Genomic DNA, 7,641 nt, shown 5'->3' on the forward strand with positions numbered 1-7,641 from the left:
TTGATCTCCTTGTACTGAGGGTCTCAAACCCTAGATATGAGCTTGATTAAGTGGATGCACACATTACCTACAAAAGAAATAAAGCTATACATAGACATATTTTTAGTATTTTGGTTAGTAAACAAAGTATGATACAATCAAATGTGCTTGGTGATCTCTCCCAACGCAAACCCAATAACGAGGGATAAGAAGGATGCCAAGGTGTGATCCCAAATCCGATGCATATGACGAGATAACATGAGGGATCTTAGGGTCAAAATTGGCGTCTTACAACTGTTTCACGATGCTAGGGTTTTTTCTAATGTTCCTTTTTTTTTTGTATTGGAGTCGGGTCGTTTGAGGTCCAACCTGAATTTCCTGACCTACTCCATATCTCCATATAGGGCCCTCTCCTCTCATATCCATGTTGGACCCTCACACCCCTGCCATTATGTCGTCACCCCCTACGCCCATGTTTTTGTTTTTGTGTTTTGTTTGTGTTGTTTAAGATATAAACTTATTTATTTATTTTCTTCTTTTCTTTAAACAATTAGTTAAAGTTTTAAAACAAATATTCTAAATATAAAAAAAATGTTTTTGTTTTTATGTAAATATTTATTTTCTTTTTTATTTCTAATTTAATATTTTAATCAAAGATTAATTTTTATTCTAAGTTTTTTTTAGATGTTTGACTTAGGTTTTTAACCTTATGATATTTTTAAAAAGCATCAATTTTTTTTAATTAGTCTTAGACATGACCTTCATTTGGATTGATCTTTGTTTGTATGAAAACTTGTATTTGACCCATGATTTGCTTAATCTTGTATGTGGATCTTAAATCGTTAAATAAGGTGGTAAAGAGGATGCATAATAAGATCAATTTTTTAAGATAAGATTCAAACTTTGAGCAATATCAATTAGTTTTCAAAATATCCCACCATTTTATTTTAATCATTCAAATCTTTTTAAATAATTTTCTTAACTAATTTGAAATAAAAGACTACCTAGGTGAAATATTCAGTCGTAGTCCCGATTGCTAGGCCCAAGTTATAAGAGCTTGCAAACCATAAGCATTCGTCTTACCTTCAAAACACTTATAAATATTCAAATCCTTTTTCTTAAAAAAATTGAAATAAAAAGACTACCTTCGTAAAAAGCTCAGTTGTAGTCCCGAGTATTAGACCCAAGTTGTAAGAGCTTAGAAATCATAAATCCTTGTATTTCAAACCCAAAAATACATCAAACACGTTCAAACCTTTTTTCCTCCTGGCACACTTTCAAAACCTTTTCAAAAACAAAAGATATTTTGTCTCGAGATGATGCAAAGCAATGCTTCATCCATAACCGTTGAGTTGAGATAAGTGATATTTTCCCGTGAATGTTGATATGTATAAATCCATTCAATGTGATGCAAACACCCGCTCCTCACCTGTTTTGTGTAAAACAATGTTTTTCGTCGATTGATACAAAATAGTTTTCGCTAAAATCAACCAACAAACAAACATTTTGTACACAGAACTACATAAGCCATGAGTTCTCTATTGCACTCAAAGACACGTAGAAGTGAGATTCAAAGTCTCATCAGGCACCCCAATAAAAAGTAAACCTTTTTGTCATATTGTTTTCCCTTTTTAAACAACTCAAGAAACCTAACTTTTCTAAGCTAACACTAACACGCACAACTAACTAAAAGGTTTCCATTGAGTACAACAGATGTGAGGGGTGCTAATACCTTCCCCTTGTGTTACTTACTCCCGAACCCTGATTTGATTACGACGACCAATATCATTGTCTTTATTTTAGGGGTTTTATCGATATTTCTCTTTCCTTCTTTGGGAATAAATAAAATTTGATGGCGACTCTGTTAAGTCCATCCCACGAGCTTGTGATTGCTCTTCGCAAGCTTTATGTTCTCATTTTCCGAAGTACGACAGACTCATCCTGATTCCATCAAGTTGTTCAATACATTTTCTACTATGCTTATAATTGATTCAACGTGCAAGACCAACAAGTATAAACTTACATTATTGGAGATGGTTGGTATTACCTTTACTGAGAAGACCTATTCTGCAGGGTTTGCATTTCTAGAGAGCGAAAAAGAGGAGAATGTTACTTGGGCTTTAAAGGTGTGTCAGACAATGTTGAAGAACCTAGAAGGAATGCCTAAAGTGATTGTTACCGACTACGATACCGCGTTGGTGAATTCGGTTACAAAGGTATTTCCTACTTCTTATGCATTACTTTGTAGGTATCACATAATAAAGAATGTGAGAAGTCGGGTTAAACCTACGGTAGGGACGAAACAAATAAAGTCCAAATATGGAAAAATGGTGAAGGAGGACGTGGTTGCGGAAAAAAATAATGGATTCATGGAATAAATTCTTCTACTAAAGAGTTATATGCCGATTCTGTTATGCATTTTTGGAAAATATGCAAGAAATATCCTCATTTGTTGAAATATGTTGAAAGCTCAACGACTACACCTCTTTTGCGGATCTGAAATACGAAGTCCATAATCTTATGCCTTATAGAGACAATCGAAAAATTGTCAAGCTCGAATACCATTCACCATCGATTGACAACGAAGAGAAGATTAAGTTCAACAACTTTGAGCTCAAGACTGATGCAGATGTAAGAGTTATGTTGAATACATTTTTCTGTGTCAAAACAAAAGTTACTTTCGAGTTGAAAGCGACGTTTTCAAGATTGGTCGAAGATATTGTGAAGATGTTGAAGCGTTCACCTGGATATTGAAATGTAATGTTTTATTTTATGTTGAAATCACATATGTAATGCTTATTTTATGTTATAAATGATAATTTTATTTTGTTAAAATATAAATTTTTGATTTCTGCTTCTGATTCTGTTGTAGATATGTTCCGGATATGCATCTACGGATAGGTGTCAAAGATGCATCTTCAAATTAAAAAAATTAAACTAATAAGATATCACTTATAATGACATAAATTGTGTATATATGAGTGCGTCCGGAAATGCATATCAAAATTTTAAAAGCATTTTAATATTTTTACGTGGTGCATAAATAATATATAAAATGCGTTAAAAATTCTATAATTTGTTGACTTGGAGAATTAATAGTCCGTTTTGATGGCTATAAATGGAAAGTAGAATATTAAGGGGGAATAAAGATAAAAGATATTAAATGTATGTATAAAAGAAATAACAAAAGTGGAAGGGAAAATAGAAAATATGGAAGAAATATAAAGAAATAAAAAAACAAAAAAGAACTTATCAAAAACAAGAACAAGATGCATATGCAACCACGAATAATACAACAAACAACACACCTAACAAAAAATGACGCTAATTTCTTCGCTCTGTTCCTTCCCTTCAATTCACTCTTCTTCTTCTACCTTTCCAAATTCTGCATTAACATTCGCTAATTACAACACCAGAACTCAAGTCCAATCCTCACCTTCTTCCACAAACATTTGCACCTAAAAAATCGACACATCTTTGATCACCATCGCCGAATCTTTCTACGATGATGAACTCTGGGCAGCTTCTTCCCTCCGTGTTCGTTCCTTCAATCAATTCCGTCCCGGAACTTACGGAGTCCAAGTGAGTTAGTCTTCCACTCCAATTCTTCTTTCTATTTCTGTTTTTTATTCAAATTCAATCAGAAAGAGTTTCGATTTCAGCTAGATTTATTGTTTTTAGATACTGAGTTTCAAAAGGGTATGCTTGATTTGTGATAAAAGAGTGAAATTTATAGTTTATACGAAGCGTTTTTCGTGTTTGTCAAGTTGTGTTAGGATCATGTGAAGTACTTGGCTGAACGTGAGTTTGAAGCATTGAAAGAGCGCATTTCAGGGAAGAGGATTGGCTTTAGAAGAGTCTCTTGCATAAATGCTTCTCTTCCTGTGTCTCATATATCTAACATCTATGATGATTTATGTTCTTCATGTAAGGTTTGTTTATTTCATGGATTCATTCAATGACAATATAGATTTGTTTGTTGGTCATTGGTTTATTGTTGAGAAAATCAATTGAACTTTTGTAGTTTTCTACTTATGGAGAAGACAGGATAGTAGTTGGTTCTCTCGATCTTAATCAGTGCTTGAGTCTTCCGGATGAAATTGTAGGAATGAAGCCAGAGGTATTTTTTAGTTTTCATGTATTCTAGATTTTGAGGGCCGGTTTGGATTAGTTTCTTTGAGTTTATCTACTCGCATAAGCACTTGGAAGAGCCTATTGAAACGTCTTGTTTGATGCTTATTTCTGTAAGCTCTTCGATATAGCTTATGAAAACAGCTTATAATTTAGGTATAAATAGTTTGACTATAACTTATTGATTAAGTTGTTTACGCAAACACGGCCTAAAGTATGAAGTGGGTGCGGATGTGTTTGTTTATATGTTCTAGCTTGCTCTAAATGCTCACGTCTTGATATGAAAATTGATAGCTTTTCTATAGTGATTGATGGCTATTTTTGTATAATGCCTCCTCCGTCAAATTGTTTAATGTTTAACTGTCAGGTTAGCGGAGCTGATACGACAAGGGCTTACCTGAGTAATGTGTGTGTTGCTAGAGAGTTGCATAGGAATGGCTTGGCCTATGAACTTCTTGAAAAGTCGAAGTTAGTTGCTCGGAATTGGGGTAAGAAACAGTGTAGCACTTAACTGCTATACTTTTTTTTTCAAGTTCCACTACCATTACCAATTAGATATCAGGAATAGGAAATTCAATGGTGCTTATAAATGTTGATCTTGTGTCTTTATAAGGCTTTGGCACTTTGTCGTTGAACATGATTTGATATCCGGGAAATGTTGGCGTTGGCACTAATGGTGTTGTTCAATCAATTCGAAGTAACCAACTTAGTTTTTCTATAAATAGTATGTTAACTATCATAGGCATGGAAAGAAAACAACCAGTTTTTTGTTGTTGTAGATCTTAAGTAGGGGTGGGAGTAGGACAGACCCTATAAAGTTTGAGTCTGGCCTACGATAAATTTTTAAGGCCTGAGTCTGGCGTATGCCTATTATGGATTTTGTTTTTGCCTGGTCTGAACTTTTTAAAAGCCTGTCCTGACCTGACCTGAAAGTCTTTTTAAAAAGCATGTTTCACATTAAGGCTTATAAATAGTCCGTTTTACCTATTTTTAAATAGACAACACGATATTTTATATATTATTTAGCATATTTTCTAATAGATATGAATATATAGGCCGAGTTATCAAGCTTCATAGACTTTTTAAATAGTCTAAACCTGATCTTTTTTATTAAACGAGTCAGGACATGTCAGACTTAAATAGGTCTATAGGTCCTCTGTAAGCCGGCTTGGCCTATTCCCATCCCTAATCTTAACCTTACGAGGTTGCTCTAGTTATGTTTGCTCATTTTAGATGCCTCACGTTGTTAAACATACATCATGTCTTGATGTTTATAATTTCTTTAATGTCTACCAACCAGATTCTGTATGATCTTGGTCTTGAACATAATGGATGACTTCCAAGTTGGTCAACAATGATATATGACTCTAGCAATTGTCCTCAGGTTCCAAATATTGTCCTTAGGGATAGAAATCTCATGTTCGGAATTTGAAAGCCAAACACCATTCTAAATTCTAATCACATCCCGCGGTTGATTAGTTTTTCTTTTTAAGTTTGTGCCGAGAAGAACATGACATCATGAGATACAATGTTGGTTACTGTCTTAATATGTTTTATATGAATTGTAGATATACTTGTTGTGATCTATGTAGAGTCGGAATTAAAAGCAAAGCACTCTATAAGTTATCTGCATATTCTTGATTCTATGATTCAGGAGAACCCGGGTTTCTACGTGATAAAATATTCGACATTTCTTAAAGTAAAGAGTGGCTAAATTTACTGTGTGTCTTTCAGGCATAACAGATTTATACGTCCATGTTGCCGATGACAATGAACCAGCAAAGAAATTGTACATGAAGAGTGGGTTTGTTTACGAGAGTGATGAACCTGCATGGCAGGCCAGGTTTCTTGATCGACCGCGAAGACTTCTGCTATGGATGGGTCTTTCAATCTCCTAACTTGACGGTGTTGTCGGGTATCCTGCGTTAATATGGTCTATTCTTTTTAAGTTATTTTCAGAACATTCCCTCATTGCCTCATTACTTTCCTTCCTTTCATTTCTAAGCCGTAAATAAATCGGGCGGCTGACAATCAAAGATCCATTGTAAGAAAAGAATCATGAAACATATGGTAAATTTCTTTTGATGATTATTTTTACGACAAATACCAGTAATCATATACAAATATGATCATGTCACAGATGAGTTGATCCTGATATTTTTAAGAAAGAACTATTTTATGTCCTTAACGTAAGAAACATAAGTCATTTTGTTTTACAATGAGTGTCACTTTGATAAATATAGTATTTTAAAATGATTGTAATTTTCATTTATTAATGCAGATTTTCATTTCTTAATTCAAACTCTTATGAATACTAATATCCTCAATTGAGCAACCATTCACCAAAACCTGAAGACTGCCAGAAAAGACACATGCACATATGCAACCCCTCCACTTATCATCAAAACCAAAATCTCCTCAAGTGATGAAAGGACTTTGGGAGGAATTGGCTGAATTTCGTTCAATTCATAATTGCGTTCATGGTGGAGTTAACCCTTTGGTTGATCATATCAATCGTGAATATGTATTGACTTTATTGCTAGGTACAAATGAAAGTTCAACCAGTGTGGTGCTATAGGGAATAATAAGGATAAATGCTTCAAACTCCATAGTTATCCACCAGAATACAAGAAAGGAAAGACGTTTACATATTAGTGTGTTACTGCTGTTACTATGTATATTGATTCAGTTGACACTCCATTAAACACAAAGCAATATCAACAATTGATTACTTACATTCAAATATAGATGGCACACCAATCTTCTTTTGGATCATCTATTAATAAAGGTGATATTGTTGGTATAATTTTTACTCCATCATAATGAATACCCTTAGGCCTCTTCTTGGATAGTTGATTCACGAGCAATGTTAAATATAATTCATTTTTTTTCTTCATATGTTTACATTATATAAGGTCTTTGTCTAATAAGTTTATTACCTTACCTTCTAATGATAGTCTTTTATTTCAGCAATAGACACAATTTTTTACTAAGTTGATTTCACATAATCTTTTAATTTCATACTAGAACAAAAAATGATGGTAGGATGAAGATGACCACCGTGCAAGGTCTAATGGTGCGGTGGTAGAAGTATTTGGTGATTAGAGATTGGGGGAGGGTACTTGCAATATTATCACTCTGACACTCAAGTAGTCAATGAGAGAGGTGGAACTTAGAAGTGTGATAGTGTGGCTCAACTTTGTCGAATCTCTATGACATGGATCAATTTTGAAATAACGTGAATGTTAGGTTATTGTCTGTAACCATTTCGTTGTATGACTCGAGTGTAGTGTTGTTAAAAGAGCAAGAGTTGCTGCATCGTCGCCTGGATGCAATGAAAAATATGCAAGAGTTGCCACACTTTTGTGAACGGGAGTGGATAAAGAAGTTTGTTCATGAGAGTAGGATTCGTTTTGGATCATGGAATATAGGCACACTTACTAGAAAATATATAGAAGTGGTGGACATTATGGTTAGGAGGAAGATCAATTTTATGTGCCTACAAGAAACTAAGTGGACATGTGAAAATGC

At 34.0% G+C, this 7,641-nt stretch overlaps 1 pseudogene; it reads left to right on the plus strand.

Moving 5' to 3' along the window:
• The first annotated feature begins 3,220 nt into the window (after positions 1-3,220).
• LOC127073738 (uncharacterized) lies at positions 3,221-6,201 on the plus strand (annotated as a pseudogene).
• The last annotated feature ends 1,440 nt before the right edge of the window (positions 6,202-7,641 follow it).

The sequence above is a fragment of the Lathyrus oleraceus genome, chromosome 4 (genome assembly GCF_024323335.1).
Source record: "Lathyrus oleraceus cultivar Zhongwan6 chromosome 4, CAAS_Psat_ZW6_1.0, whole genome shotgun sequence".
NCBI classification, from domain to species: Eukaryota; Viridiplantae; Streptophyta; class Magnoliopsida; order Fabales; family Fabaceae; genus Lathyrus; species Lathyrus oleraceus.